The sequence below is a fragment of the Sciurus carolinensis genome, chromosome 3 (assembly GCF_902686445.1).
Source record: "Sciurus carolinensis chromosome 3, mSciCar1.2, whole genome shotgun sequence".
Classification (NCBI taxonomy): domain Eukaryota; kingdom Metazoa; phylum Chordata; class Mammalia; order Rodentia; family Sciuridae; genus Sciurus; species Sciurus carolinensis.
In genome coordinates, this window is record NC_062215.1 from 59,304,868 (window position 1) to 59,321,926 (window position 17,059).

At 37.7% G+C, this 17,059-nt stretch overlaps 1 pseudogene; it reads right to left on the bottom strand.

Annotated features, from left to right (window-relative positions):
- Positions 1 to 827: 827 nt before the first annotated feature.
- LOC124979823 (CCR4-NOT transcription complex subunit 7-like) lies at positions 828 to 1,665 on the bottom strand (annotated as a pseudogene).
- Positions 1,666 to 17,059: the final 15,394 nt, after the last annotated feature.

The following is a 17,059-nucleotide window of genomic DNA, read 5'->3' on the forward strand; positions in this document are numbered from 1 at the left end:
AGCAGATCAAAGGAAGTGTGCTACAATAAAACAAGTATAGTCTCAATCTCTTGAATGCCAATTTTCTGGCAGATACTAAATATCCAATCATAAGGGGTTCCCCCCCCAGAAGGGTATAAAGCTTGTTTGAAAATTCTTCAGTCACAAAGACTACATATGCCAATTAGAAACTGCCAGACACTAGATATGCTTGGAAGATTAAACACTACATACAGAAACAGTAATTAGTAAGCTCCTCAGTAGTTTGTTGTTGTTAATCTTCCTGAATCAACAATTTGCACAACACCTGTGCAATTATATTCTGTAGGTCAAAAAAAATACTACAGAAAGTTTGCAGATGGACATTTTTCTAACTAAGAGCAAGAAAAATCACAAGTTCTCGTAAAATAGGATTGCAATCACTCTCTAAAGTACACAATTAATGGTGATGGTCCACAATCTCATATAATTAAAACTCCTGCAGAATGGAAGGGAGAGACATGAAACAGGGAAATAAATTACAGTCAGTGCTAGTTAATTTAGGAAATGGGCTGGGGGGACAAGCTCAAGCAGGTAAAGTTTACCAAATCATTCAATATGATGTAGCCTTCCCCACTGTGTCACACATGCTAAAATATATTTTAAATTAAGGTCAAATTTAACCTGAATATACTTCTATTTATTAAGATCTGAGATAGGAATGGTCATACTTAGTACTAAAAGGCAAAAAACAAATGGACTACAAAAGGGGGAAAAAGGTACTGTCTACTGTTCAAAGGATTCAACCAGAGATAAAACCTATATATAAGCATGTGTGCAGGTCAAATAAAAAAAGGGACTATTTCATGTCATGACTGCTTGTTGGTTTCCTCTTCATAAGCATTCCCTGCGCCATTCTGTACATAGGATGAACCAGAACCAAGGCCATACAAATGACCACAATATTTGACATCATCAATATGATCTTCAAAGAACATTTCTCTCATTTTGAAAAAGGTCATTCCTGTAAGCAATTAATCAGATCCTTCCTGATGTTTTGGTCCTATCTGTTCCAGCTCTAACTATTCAGCAACTTCCTATAATCCACCTTGAAGATTTCTGCAGCTCTTCATGAGGTATTTCACATCATAAGTGACAGGAAAGAACAATCAAAAGATCTCAGAAAAGTCAAGTTCTTCTTCTGGCAAATTAGAATTGGTCAGGATTTTGATTAAATAGTCAAAGTCATAACCACTGTGAAATGATAACCATTTAGCTCCTTCACAGAAGAACACTCCTGAAATCATAAGAAGTTCTGCAAAGCACTAGATCTCAAGTCCTTCCTCCTCATGTTTTTTTTAAATTGGATACCAGATGTTGTTCGTAGCTTTATAGATTCCTGGGCAAATATTTCTTCCATTAAATTAAATTTAAAATTAAACTGCCAGGTCGAAGTTTCTGGAGCTTGTTCTCCTTGTTCCATCATAAACGTCAGTCCTAGCTGAATTGTCTTCAAAAAATCTATATTACATCTCAATTGTCAACATTGCTCCTGAATTCTCCAGTGGGTCTCAAAACCACACCTGGAAATTCGGTGTCCTTAACAACGTAATTATATTTTCCAATAACTTGAATTTTCTACATCTCTTCACCCAGGTTACAAGCCCAAACTTCACAAATTCTTTGGTTCTCATCTACAGTTGCTGCTGGTACACCGAGGGCACAAGGGACTCTAGATGCCAAGCATCAAAATGTTATATTGGATTGAAGATCTGTTTCATAGAATATTTTGTCCTTTATTTTGTGTATTTGTGTCTCTGAACTCACGCTCCTGCTCCTCGCTCTCCCCTCGCCACAGAAGCAGCACCAGGCGGCCATGGCGGTGGCTGGTATCCATGACAGCAGCAGGTGCCTCACAGACACCGCTGGCCCAGCAACTGGGAATGGGGAACCAAAGCTGCGCTGCAATGTGCTGCTCTGTGCTGCTCTGTAGCTCCTTGCACGTCCTCGCAGGGACCCTGCCTGAGTCCTTGTGGTATGTACTCAGGAGTGGGATAGCTGGGTCATGTGGTAGTTCTATTTTTAGCTTTTTGAAGCACCTCCATACTGTTTTTCAGACTACTCATACCCATCTACATTCCCACCACCAGTGTATAAGTGTTATTTTTTTTCCCTGAATCATCACTAGCATTTCTTATTATTTTATTTATTATAAAAATGTCATTCTGACAGGTGGGATAGAATCTCAGTGTAGTTTTGATGGTCATTTCCCTGGTGGCTAAGGGTGTTGAGCATTTTTTAATGTGTCTATTTGCCATCATACACTTCTTCTTTTGATAAATGTCTTCTTAACTCATCTGCCCATTCATGACTGGATTACTTGTTCCCTGGTATTTCATTATCTGAGTCTTTTGTATATTCTGGATATTTGTCCTCTGATGGATGCATAACTGGCAAAGATCTCCCATTCTGTAGGCTGCCTATTTACTTGTTAATTGTTTTCCTGTGCTGTGCAGAATTTTATCCATTTCTTCTAGGTTTTCCAAGTTGTTCTCATGTAATTGTTCTTAATATTTCTAATGATCCTTTTTATTTTTATGGTATGAGTACAAGCTATAATGTCTCCTTATTTATTTCTTATTTAATTTCTATTTTTTCCCTGGGTAGCCTGGGTAGAGGCTGTCAATTTCATCTTAAAAAAAAAAAAAAAAAAAAAAACTCTCATTGATCTTTTGTATTTTTTAATTCTCCATTTTCTCCATTTTGTTTCTTTAAACTCTTATTTTTTTATTTCTTTCCTTCTCTTAATTGGGGATTTGATTTGTTATTTATTTTCTAATTCTTCAGCAATGCATTATTTTTACCTGTGTAGAGCAGTTATGAATGTGAACCGTATTGGAGATATGAACAGTGTTATATTTTTAGGAGAGATAATAGCTAGTGATTATTTCCTTAAGAAATATATAAATATATACCTCTTTCCTTAATAATTTCTATTTTCATAGATACATACAGGAATTTACCAATGAAACAATATGATATACAGAATTTGCTTCGAAGTAATCTAAAGGGATAGAGAATGAAGAAGAAATTGTAGATAAAACAAGCAAGTCTGGACATGAGACAGTGACTGTTAAGCATTGAAGGTATTTAAACTCACTTTTTATTGGTTCACATTTGGTTTATTTAGCTAAAAATAATATTCATGAAATCATGGGTTTTATGTGCTAGTTTGCAGGATGTGTTTCAAATATATAACCTTCAAAATAAAATGTCATGCATACATTATAAAATATAACATAGACATATAAAATATAAAAATTTTTAAAGAATAGAATATGTATGCATATTAAATTAATAAGAACAGATATTACATGACAAGGAAATATCACCTCATACCTGTTGGAATAACCATTATCAAAGAAATAACAGACAAAAGTGTTGGTGAGAACAAAAGAAACAATTCAAAAAATTGGCAAAACAAAAAGTTGGTTCTTTGAAAAAGTAAACAAAATAGACAAACCCTTAGCCACACTAACAAAGAGAAGAAGAGAGAAAACTCACATTACCAAGATTCATGATGAAAAAGGAAATATTACAACAGACACCACTGAGATACACAACATAATGAGAAGCTACTTTGAAAATGTGTATTCCAACAAAATAGAAACTATCAAAGATATTGACAAATTTTTAGAGACATATGTTCCTCCCAAGCTGAAGGAGGACATACACAATTTAAACAGATCAATATCAATCAATGAAATAAAAGAAGACATTAGAAACCTACCATCCAAGAAGAGCCCAGGACCAGACGGATTCTCAGCAGAGTTCTACAAGACCTTCAAAGAAGAACTCATTCCAAAGCTTCTCAAAGTATTCCAGAAAATAAAAAAGGAGGGTACCCTACCAAACTCATTCTTTGAAGTTAATATCACCCTCATACCCAAACCAGGCAAAGACACATCAAGGAAAGAAAATTTTAGACCAATATCCTTGATGAATATAGATGCAAAGATCCTTAACAAAATACTGGCAAACCGTATCCAAAAACATATTAAGAAAATTGTGCACCACGATCAAGTGGGGTTCATCCCTGGAATGCAAGGATGGTTTAACATTTGTAAATCAATAAATGTAATCCATCATGTCAATAGACTTAAGGATAGGAATCATATGGTTATTTCAGTTGATGCACAAAAAGCGTTCAACAAAAAACAACACTTCTTCATTCTCAAAACACTAGAAAAAATAGGAATAGTAGGAACATACCTGAACATTGTAAAGGCTATTTATGCTAATCCCATGGCCAACATCATTCCTAATGGAGAAAAACTGAAAGCATTCCCTTTAAAAATGGGAACAAGACATGGATGTTCTCTTTCACCACTTCTGTTCAACATTGTCCTCAAAACTCTAGCCAGAGTGATTAGACAGACTAAAGATATTAAAGGAATACAAATATGAAAAGAGGAACTTAAGCTGTCACTCTTTGCTGATGACATGATTCTATATTTAGATGATTCAAAAAACTCCTCCAGAAAACTTCTAGACCTCATCAATGAATTCAGCAAAACAGTAGGCTATAAAATCAACATGCATAGATCTAAAGCATTTTTATACACAGGCGATGAAATATCTGAGAGGGAAATGAGGAAAACAACTACTTTTGCAAGAGCCTCAAAAAAATAAAATACTTGAGAATTGATCTAACCAAAGAGGTAAAAGATCTCTACAATGAAAACTACAAAATACTGAAGAAAGAAATTGAGGAAGATCTTAGAAGATGGAAAGATCTCCCATGTTCTTGGATAGGCAGAACTTAACATTGTCAAAATGGCCATACTACCAAAAGTGCTATACAGATTCAAGGCAATTCTAATTAAAATCCCAATGATGAAACTTACAGAAGTAGACAAAGCAATCATGAAATTCAACTGGAAGAATAAGAAACCCAGAATAGCTAAGGAAATTCTTATCAGGAAGAGTGAAGCAGGAGGTATCACAATACCTGAACTTCAACTATACTACAAAGCAATAGTAACAAAAACGGCATGGTATTGGTACCAAAATAGACAGGTAGATCAATGGTACAGAATAGAGGACATGGACAGAAACCCAAATAAATACAATTTTCTCATACTACACAAAGGTGCCAAAAATATGCAATGGAGAAAAGATAACCTCTTGAACAAATGGGGCTGAGAAAACTGGAAATCCATATGCAACAGAATGAAACTAATCCCATATCTCTCACCCTCACAAAAATCAATTCACAATGCATCAAGGACCTTGGAATCAGACCAGAGACCCCTCATCTTATAGAAGAGAAAGTAGGTCCAAATCTTCAACATGTCAGCTTAGAATCAGACTTCCTTAACAGGACTCCCATAGCACAAGAAATAAATGCAAGAATCAATAACTGGGATAGATTCAAACTAAAAAGTTTTCTCTCTCCAAAGGAAACTATCAGCAATGCACAAAGAGAACCTACAGAGTGGGAGAATATCTTTGCCACTCATACTTCAGATAGAGCACTAATATCAGGAATATATAAAGAACTCAAAAGGCTCTACACCAAGGATACAAATAAGCCAATCAACAAATGGGCTAAGGAAATGAACAGACACTTCACAGAAGATCTACAAGCAATCAACAGATATATGAAAAAATGTTCAACATCTCTAGTAATAAGAGAAATGCAAATCAAATCTACTCTAAGATTCCATCTCACTCCAATTAGATTGGTGATTATCAAGAACACAAGCAACAATAGGTGTTGGTGAGGATGTGGGGAAAAACGCACACTCATACATTGCTGGTGAGGTTGCAAATTAGTGCAGACACTCTGGAAAGCAGTATGGAGATTCCTCAGAAAGTTGGAATGGAACCACCATTTGACCCAGCTATCCCACTCCTTGGTCTATACCCAAAGGACTTAAAATCAGTATACTACAGAGATACAGTTACATCAATATTCATAGCAGCTCAATTCGCAATAGCCAGATTGTGGAACCAACACAGATGTCCTTCAGTTGATGAATGGATAAAGAAACTGTGATATATATATATATATATATATATATATATATATATATATATATACACAATGGAATATTACTCAGCTATAAAGAATAATAAAATTATGGCATTTGCAGGCAAATGGATGAAATTGGAGAATATCATGCTAAGTGAGATAAGCCAATCTCTAAAAACCAAAGGATGAATGATCTTGCTGGTAAGTGGATGATGACACATAATGGGGGGTGGGAGGGGAGCAAGAATGGAGGAAGGGGGGACTGCATAGAAGGATAAGAAGAGTGGGAGGGGTTGAGGGAAGGAAAAAATAACAGAATGAATCAAACACCATTATCCTATGTAGATGTATGAATACACAAATGGTATGCCTTTACTTCATGTACAAACAGAAACAACATGTATCACCTTTGTTTAAAAGGGGAAAAACTGAAAGCATTTTCTTTAAAATTTGAAAGAAGACAAGGGTGTATATTCTCACCACTCCTATTTGATACAGTACTAAAAATGCTAGCAAGGGTAATTAGGTAAGAGAAGGAAATAAAAAGCATAAAAAATTTGAAAGGAAGAAGTCAAATTGTCATTGTTTGAAGATGAGAGGGTCCTATACTTAAAGGATATGAAAGTCTTCACCAGAAGAATGCTAGAGCTAATAAATTCAACAAAGTAGCAGGTTACAAAAGCAACATACAAAAAGCAACAGTTTTTCTAAAAACCAATAATGAATCTTCTGAGAAAGAAATCAAGGAAACAATTACATTTACAATTGCATAAAAAAAAATAAAGTACCTAAGAATAAATCTAACCAAGGAGTGGGGAGACCTCTACAGTGAAAACTATAGAATGTTGAAGGAAATTGAAGAAGACACAAGAAGATGAAAAGATAGCCCACATTCATGGATAGGCAGAGTTAATTTTGCTAAAATGGCCATATTACCAAAAGCAATATACAGATTCAACACAATCACCATTAAAATACCAAAGACATTCTTCACAGAACTGGATAAAACAGTCCTAAAATTCATTTGGAAGACAAAAATCCCCAGAATAGCCAAAGAAATTTTAAACCAAAAATGCAAATACTGGAGGTATCACAATATCTGACTTGAAACTATATTACAGAGGTATAGCAACAAAATCTTTATGGTCCTGGCATAAAAACACACAAATAGACCAGTGGAACAGAACAGTAGACACAGAGACAACCCATACAGCTAAAGTCATCTGATCCTTGACAAAAATGCCAAAAACATTCATTGGAGCAAAGACAGTCTTTTTAACGAATGGTCCTGGGAAAACTGGTTATCCATATGTAGAAGAATGAGACTAGATCCCTATCTCTCACCCTGCACAGAAATCAACTTGAAAGGATCAAAGACCTAAAAATTATACCAGAAACTCTGCAACCACTAGAAGAAATATAAGATCAACATTACAGCATATAGGCACAGGCAACTTTCTCAATAGAACACCTAACATTTAGGAAATAATGCCAAGAATGAATAAATGGGATGACATCAAGTTTAAAAAGCTTCATCACAGTAAAGGAATCAAGAATGTAAAGAGAGAACCTATAGAATTAGAAAAAATCTTTGATGACTACTTGTCTGACAGGATTAATATCCAGACTATGTAAAAATTCAAAAATTTAGCACCAAAACAAAACAAATAACTCAGTAAATTAACGGGTAAATGAACAAGAGACAGTTCCCTCTCCAAAAAGAAATACAGAATACAGATAGTCAATAAATATATGAAAAAAGATTACTAATTATAGAAATGCAAATCAAAACTATATTGAGATTTCATTTCACTCCAGTTAAAATGACTGCCATTAAGAATACAAACAATAATAAATACTGGAGAGGATATGGAGAAAAGGAAAGCATTTATACTGTTAATGTTACTGTAAATTAGTGCAACCAGTATGGAGATCAGTGTGGGTATTCTTTAAAAGACTAGGCATGGAACCACTATATGACCCAGTTATACCCCTCCTTGGTATTTAACTTAAAGAATTAAAGTCATGATGCTATAGTGATACATGAATATAGTGATATCCATGTTTATAGAAGCACAATTCACAATAGTCAAGTTTTGGAACTAGCCTAGGTGTCCATCAATGAATGAATGGATAAAGAAAGTGTGGTATATGTACAAAATGGAGTTTTATATAGCCATAAAGAAGAATGAAATGTCATTTGCAGAAAAAGGAATAAAACTTGAGAACATTATGTTAAGAGAAATAAACTAAACTCAGAAAATCAAGAGTCATATGTTTTCTCTCTTATGTGTAAGCTAAAAAGGAAGAAGGAAAAAAGTGAGGTGGGAGTGTCTCATAAAAATTGAAGGGCGGGGCTGGGGCTGTAGTTCAGTGGAAGAGTGCTTGCCTAGCATGGGTGAGGCACCTGGTTCAATCCCCAGCACCACCTAAGAATAAGTGAATAAAATGAAGTCATTGTGTCAAAACTTGAAGGGAGATCAGTAGAGTAGAGGAAAGGGACCAGTGGGAGGTATGCAGGGAGAGAAAGGGGAACACTGGGGAACTATACTGGCTAATTAAATTGTTGTATCATGTGCACATATGAATACGTAATAGTGAATCCCCACATTATGTACAACTGTAATGCACCAATAAATTATGGAAAAAATAATAAAATCAGGAGAATTAGGTAAGAAAATATCTTGCTTCCTCAAATGAACATAGTATTTTGGGGAGAACTCAACACTTACCTGGCCTAGAAGTAACTGAAAAATATTGATCCTAGCTGTAATAATGGGAACCTCATAATGGTGTGGATTTGCAATAAGTTGAAAGGAGTAATGCCTTGTGTAAAATGTAATAACCGATGGGAGCTTGGCACCCCACAATTTCCTTCTTCGAATAAGTTTTTGAACCCTAACCACAAGATAAATGTGAACAAGATGCCTTGTAGGAACTCATAGGAAGGTGGGAGAAAACACTGGATAGTTTGACTGTGGGCTTCATAGGTTTACTGATGGTCCCCACGTATAAAGGGGAAATAGAGCCACCAGCACTTCTGCTTCCTATTAAAGAGAAGCTCAATTGCACGATTAGGAAACTGAGAAGTAGCGATTCCATTAAGGGCTTTGACAGTTGGATTATCACAAAGTTTGCCTGAGTCCAAATTTAGAATACAATGGAAAGAATTTGTTTAGTATGCTAGAATGAAATTAACCTAGCTATGTATAAAGTTTTTTTTTTTAAAGGTAGGAAGAAGATTGTAGTTTGGATTTTTATTTTTAAGAACAAAATAATTTATTTTACTTTGAATATATTGTAGCTTTAATTTCATTATGATTTAATGCTGTCTCAAAACAGATGGCCATTAAAAACATGACATGTACACCTCTTCATGATGAACTAGTATATCTGAATTATTGAGATTTCTGTATAATGATAATAAATAGAAATATAGCATACAATGACATATTTTTAATTTAATATCCTGCTATTTTTTCTTTTTATCCCCTCACCTTTTCTGTCTGTCTATGAGAGCATTATAGTGATATATACTAGTTGAGTTCATCTCAACAGATTAGAACGTGCATGGAATTTGATGTCAGTTCATGTTCCTCCCTTTTCCTTCTCCTCCTCTCTTCCCGCATTCTCCTTCCTCTACTCTATTGATCTTCTTTATACACATCTATTTATGTTTGACTGGTTCTTTCTACTTATACTTAACAGTTGAATTTTTAGGCATTGAACATGTGATCTTCATTGGAATTGTGCTACGACAGTCCAACTTTGAAGTAATGAACTAGATCAGGTTATTAAGTAATTTTATTGGGAAACTTTTACTCTCTCTCAAATAAAGAGTAACACTTTCATCCTCCTAAGAATTTAGGGCACATTTGCCATGACAACTCAATTTGTTGACTATACGATAAAATAAATATTTCATATTTTCCCCTCAGATTTCAAGATTAAGTTTCAAACAAAATTCAACCTATTTTCCATATTTAATAACTGTTGAGATGGATTTATCTTAGTGGTCTTCTCTCAGGATTAAATTTCTGTTGATTAGCAAAAACATTCCAGACTTTCAAAGGAAGCTCCTCAAAATAATCTGAAAACAAATATAGTCATTGTATTAGTCATTTTTAAGAAATTACTTAAACTTTTCCACCTTACATAAGCAAGTGTACAGCAACCAAAAGTGGTGAAGTCTAAACATCTTGCATCAGAATCTTCTTAGAAATCTAAGGTAATTCCATTAATAAGCTAAACAAAAATAGTTTAAGAAAGTCAGGAAGATCTCGTGGGTGCTGGTCATTGACTACAATTATGGGAGACTATGGGTAATTTTTTTTTTTACAGTGCTGGAGATTGAACCCAGGGCCTTGTGCTTGCAAGGGAAGCACTCTAACAACTGAGCTATATCCTCAGCCCTATGGGTGATATTCTTAGGAGACTTAATATACCTAGGCTTGGTTATTTACTTCTGATCTAGGTCTGTCACAGCTCTCCTGTGACCTCTGCTCCTTGAATCCTACCCTGGCCTCTTGATCTCCTTCCAGCATTTTGGAAACCAGTACATCAGTTTGAGGGTTTGAATCTGGTTTTACTCTTGCAATCCTCAACTGTATCATCGAGGATTCTTAAAGTAAGTCTCATTCTACTTGAGACCTCATCTGAAGATGGAGTGAATTAGTCCCCACCTGGCCACCAGGAAAAGTGCCCTAGACATGGACAGGCCATGTTCAATCTCCAACTTACTAGAAGACAATTTCATTTCCTTCCAGGTACAGAATACTGCCCTAGGAAAGAGTAACATGTGCAGATTCCTGGTACTGAAGTAGAGATTATGCCTTCTCATAATTGAGCTTGGAGGACTTTAGAGGCAGATTCAGGTAGAGTAGAACCATAAGTGAGACTTGAGCCCAAAGACAAGCCCTTCAAGACTTTCCCTGCCCTTCACAGAATTCAGAACCTCAAATCTTGGTCATAAACACAGTGACCTTCGGTCAAGGTAGCAAGGCAAAGCTTTTGAAGGTCAGGCCCCAAAGTCCCATTCTCCTCTGTGGGAATTCTAAACTTACTTGCTCATCAACGGGAGAAAGGGCTTCACCTCTGGCTGCCTCTCATAATTACATAATCTCTTCATCCCTGAGGGATGGACTTGTATGTTTCAAAGAGACTTCTTACCAGAGACACTGAGAAATCTGGACTGTCTTTGTGGCCAATCAGAAGAGAGAAACCATACTATAACTTGAATAGAAGTTATAATATAAAGAATTATTAACAGGGCAGTAGTAACAAGGTGTTTTAATCAGCTTTTTCACTACTGTGAGTGAAAGGCCTGACAAGAACAATCTTAGGGGAGAAAAAGTTTATTTGAGGGCTCAGGGTTTCAGAGATCTGTCTAAGGACAACTTCAATCCTCAGGGCTCAAGGTGAGGCAGGGCATCAAGGCAGAAGGGTGTGGTGGAGGGAAGCGACTCACATGATGATCAGGAAGCAGACAGAGATTTCACTTGCCAGATAAAATATATACCCTAAAGACATGCCCCCAATGCCCACCTCCTCCAGCCACACCCTGCCCACCTTCAGTTACCACTCAGTTAATCCCACCAGTGGATTAATTCACTGATTGGGCTAAGACTCTAATACCCCAATCATTTCTCCTCTAAACCTTCTTATGTGTCTCACACTTGAGTTTTTAGGGGACAACTCATATCCAAACCATAACATAAGGGATTGACTACTAATAAGTGAAGAGAGCACTAAAGAATAGAGGAATAGCAAAAATAAGAAATAGTCATAAGAAATAGCCACTACCCCTAGGGCTGTGATACAGTACCCACAGAAGAGCTGCCCCCAACCCAAGACTAAGATCCAGTCCTGATGGGCCTCAGTCCACTGGATGGGGAAGTCATTGTGGCAACACGAAAGTGGAACTATCTGGAAATGCATCTTCTATTTATAGGTAGAGGTCTCTCTGCAGGCATGCCACTAGAAGACCACCTGGGCACTGAGAGGGTGGGGGAAAGGAAGGGCTGTTGGCAGGAGAAACCACTGGCCTTGCAGTGCTGCTGGCTTCTGTGTGCAGCAGGACTGCATGCAGGAGGAGCTGAGCACACTGTCAGAACCTGGTACTGGAGAAGGTGCCCAAGAGGCAGGAGCCAGACCTTGAGATGCAGCAAGCACTGCGGGAGTCTACCAAGGGAGCATAAAGAACTTGCCAAGCAAACACAAAAGAACCAGAGAAGCAAGGCTTTCCCTCCTGCAGGGCCTCTCTTGCACCCTCTACTGACAAAGCTTAACATCCTGCTGCCTGGCTAAGGCAACACACTGAAAGGGCCCAGATCCATTTTCACAGTCTGGGAAGTGAAGGGATAATTTAGAGAAGAGAATAAAGCTAAACAAAAAGCCATCAGGAATCTATAAAGAAAAGACCAGCAACCCAATAGAAAGAAAAAAAAAAGGGGGAGATGCACAGAGAAAAACTGAAAACAGAGGCAGGAGATAAGAAAGAGGGGTTGGGATGTGGATCAGTTGGTAGAGCACTTGCCTAGAATGTGCAAGGCCCTGGATCAATCCCTAGTACTACCAAAAGCAAACAAAAAGACACACAGAGAGACTGGCAAGAGAGCTGACAGCTTATGTGGTCCTTTGTGTGTTCTTTGACTCTGAAATAGATACCCCTGTAGCTTTTTAATAAATGCCCATTTTTTTGACTTAAACTAGTTTGATCTTGTTTCAAGCCCTACAGCAAAACCATCCCTCTCAGTACTGACTGGCAATAACAAAGTTCTTGAGTTAAAATCTAAGATAATAATTGTATCATTGCTGGGTCCTTGTAATAAGTTATTGCTATTTATATCTGCTGGAGTTTTGACCTTTCCAGGTTTTGTAAACACGTTTCCTTAGTGTAAAATACTACAATTGAAAAAATTAAAAATATTTTTCCATTATATTACACTATTACACAAGTGGCACAGGTGGGTTTCACCTGGACCCCCGCTGTCCATTTTCCCTGAACTGTTTCCTCAGATTCCTTATTAGTGATAAATTCTTGTAAAACCAAGCAATCGGTATTTTCGAACAAGATCATAAAGACTCCTTTGATAGTCTTGTTTTTTTTTCCCCCTAATGTAATGTCTTCCAGGGGTACTTAGTAAAATTCACTCAATCCAATCATTGGAGCATGCTTTCTAGACCATCTTTCTAATGAAGCACCTGTGATTTTCCTAAGATGGTCTCCACTGTGTCTGTCTAATCATTTATATGTTTTCATGTAGAGCTGAAAACATACAAATGTATGCAGTTTGTTTTCATTAGTTATTTCAAATAGGTTGTTTGGTGTTATTATTCCACGGGAAGGAGTCAATTTGTCAATGCACTCTTTAGTCTATACTGGAGTTACTAGTTTATTCTTCCTTTAACATCATTAGCAATAGGGAACATTTCACCCATGGGTGGGAGCATCAGCTCCTTCCAGCAGTTTTTTTGTTCCAAGGTTGCTGATAGGTTTCCACAGTCTCATATCGCACTTTTCATCTGATAATTTGTTTTGGTTTAAAGAAAGATGCTGTAGTTATATTTTAATTTTAATTTAATTTTTAATTATTTAAGTATGTGGTTTTCTTTCTCACCACTTCTGTTTCCTGGGTGATGCTGATCTTTACTCTGGATGTTCCTTATTACAAGATGCCCATGTTGTTCATGCAGACATCATCCACTTTCATTTCAAGCTACTTCTTTCAAGCTTCATGTTTTATGTATACTTCTTTATTCTGTTCCCTCTACTGATTCCCTTCATTTTCCTGTAAGATCCTGTGTCTTTCTGGGGCAGACATTTTCCCCACATCTGTGATAATGGTGGTAAGGATCCCCTTTGGTGGAGGGACAGACATCTCTCTATCACCAAGACCCTCACTGAGTCCCACCCCTTGCTCACTGGCCCTGAGGCTCTTATGATAGAAGATACTTAAATAGACACTGTGACCTGGGTCAGTGAAAGATTGCAGCAGAATCCCCCAAGTGTTTGTTTAAAATACAGATTCTTGAGCCCCACCCAGTCCAAGTGAAATATAAACTCTAGAGCAGTGCCTGAAATCTGCATTTGTAATGATATCTCTGGGTAATTTTTATGCACCCCACAGCTGAACTGCTAGAGAAGAAGACTTCCCTGCATGGTGCTCATTCAGGGGACAGTTCAGTTCTGAGAATGGCTCAGCACTGGGTCTGGTCTAAAACTAAAGACAGTCATCTACAAATTTCTCCAGACCCTGATGCTCCCAGGAGGCATCATCTCTACCTGGAGAAATGGAGATTGAAAGTCCCTTTCTCTGGAACATTGCTCTTAGGTTCTATCATTGTCTTGTATTTTCTCTCTGGTACTTAACTCTGGTTCCCATAACAATGCCTGTCAAGGTTCATCATTAAATTATTGAGGGGAGATGTAGAACCACAACAATGACTGACCAAATTTACATTCTAAATTCAGAGAAACATCAGAGTCTCTGGAACCAGTCAAAGAGCCCCAGCAGATGTGCAGAGAGGCACCCCTGCATCAGAGCCAGCAATAAAGCCAATACTCCTCATCCCCCAGGCAATACAGAGGACTGGCTCCATGAAGGAGGGGTTGCATCTGCCTTGTGTGATGGTTAGTTTTATGTGCCAACTTAACTGATCTAAGGAATGGCTAAGGAGCTGGGCGAGCTTTATTTCTGGGTGAGGGTGCTATCAAGAGAGACTAGTATTTGAATCAATGAGTAATAACCGCACTCACCAATGCAAGTGGGCATCAGCAATCTCTTGAGTGCCTGAAATGGAAAAAAAAGGGGGATAAAGGGCAATTTGCTGACTTCTCAAGTTCCATAGATTCCATCTTCCCTTGCTCTCAAATAGCACTCCTGGTTCTCAGGGCTTCAGACTCAAACCAGGACTTATGCCAGTTCTCAGGCCTTGGGTTTAGACTAGAACTCCACCAAAGCCAGGCTTTCTCTACTGCCACCCAATGACTGAGTGTGGCAGGAATAATAATTTTAGGCTCCTTCTAGAAATATCTGGGAATCCTCAGGTGGAGAACTCTGGCTAGAAGACTCCCCAGTGACCTTGCTCATCTTAGAACTCAGACACCTCAGTCCAAACTTCCATCCTCCATCTCTCCTTTGCAGGAGGTCAGACCTGCTTCATAGGTGATAGATTTCCACCTTCCTCAGCTCCTTCCTCACTCTCTCACAAGTCTTTTCCTTAATAAATGTGTCACTCCTGTCTTGGGGCTTCTCAGAGTACTTAGACAATCCTGTGCATTTTCCACTGGTAGCCCAAAATGAGGGGTCTCTTTGCTCCTCTCCTCTCTAGTGTGAAAGTGCAGAAGAGTCAGAGGGTGTTGGTAGGAATGCAGACCAGCTGCTTAGTAAAGAAAAATTGCACCAGAGTTAACAAAAACAAGGAAGGTTTTATTCAAAACTATTGATATAGAGGTGAGAGATTGAACACAAACATGAACAGGAGAGGGACAAGTGAGGATTAATAACCAATTTTCAGGGTAATTTTCTAAAGTGGAAAACTATCAAGAGGAACTTGGTTAGGTATTGGGAGTGAAGGACAGGCACCTTGTTTGGATATCTAGGCTAGGGAATTCTCAAACTGGTTTAGCAGGAGTCTTAGCTAAAACTGGGCTTAAGGGTATGACAGAATCAAAAATAGGAATCAGAGGAACCTGAGTAAACTTCAGTCAACAAGGGAGTCCCATTACAAAGACTAGTCTTACTGGACCAGCTTACCCCAAGGAATTGGTGGAAACAATTCTGAATTGAATGTGATGTTTAAAACACACAAGACTTTATCCATCATCTATTGAAAGGCATCTAGGTTCATTCCACAGTTTAGCAATTGTGAATTAACTATTATAAACATGGATATGGTTGCATTACTGTAATATGCTGATGTTAAGTCCTTTGGGTATAGACTGAGGAGTCGTATAGCTGGTATATATACACAATGGAATATTACTCAGTCTTAACGAAAGATGAAATTATGGCTATGCAGATATTGATGGAGTTGGAAAATACCATGCTAAGGAAAATTAGCCAATCCCAGAAAACCAAGGACCAAATGTTTTCTCTGATATGTGAATGCTGATTCTTAATGGGGTATGGGGGGCAAGGAAAGAATGGAGGAACTTTAGATTGGACAGAGTGAAGTGAGGGGAGGGGACACGATATGGTGATTGAAAAGATGGTGGAATGAGATGGACATTGCTACCTTATGTACACATAAGATTACATGAATGGTGTGACTCTGTATTGTGTATAACCAGAGAAATGAAAAATTGCACTGCATTTGTGTACAATGAGTTGATGTGCATTCCATTATCATGTATAACTAATTGGAACAAATAAAAAAAAAGCAAACAAGACTGAGTCTGTGTGAAATGGGATTGTTTTAATGACTGATAATGCGTTATAGAATTAGACTGTGATGTCATTATTGGACCCAAAAGAAAGACAGGTCAGTTTACCTCTGGTCAGTAGCATTATGGGACAGTAGGCACTCAAAAATTAAGACTCAAGGGAAAGCTGAACCCAACCTGATCATACTCCTCAGTAAAGCCTTCCCCTGTGTAGTAGGCAGGATAATTGCCCATCCACCCCACATAGACCCACACACACAAGATGTCCAATACTACTGCAAGCTGTTGGATCCTGAGATCAGTGAACAGATTCCTAGCATCCTAAAACTGATCCCTTAACCTGGAGAAGTTCCCACCTGATGAGAGAAAACATATGAACTTAGATACCTAGACTAGCAGGTGAGCTATCAGAGCACTAGCAGGGTCTGAAGGTGTGGAGGGTCAGTCATTGGCCCAGATGAATAGCATCCATTCCCCTACAGAACTTTCCCAGACAGACAGGAAGTGTTCAAGCCCCATAAGCCTCCAGCCATAAGTGACATTTCATCTTGTGGAAAGAAAGGCTGAACCTAGGAAGCAACCAAACCCATGAGGTACAGGCAGACATGCGTGTATTTGTGAAAGATGCAGTCTCACTTACCACCATAGAGACAGAACAGAAGGAATCTAAAATGCTG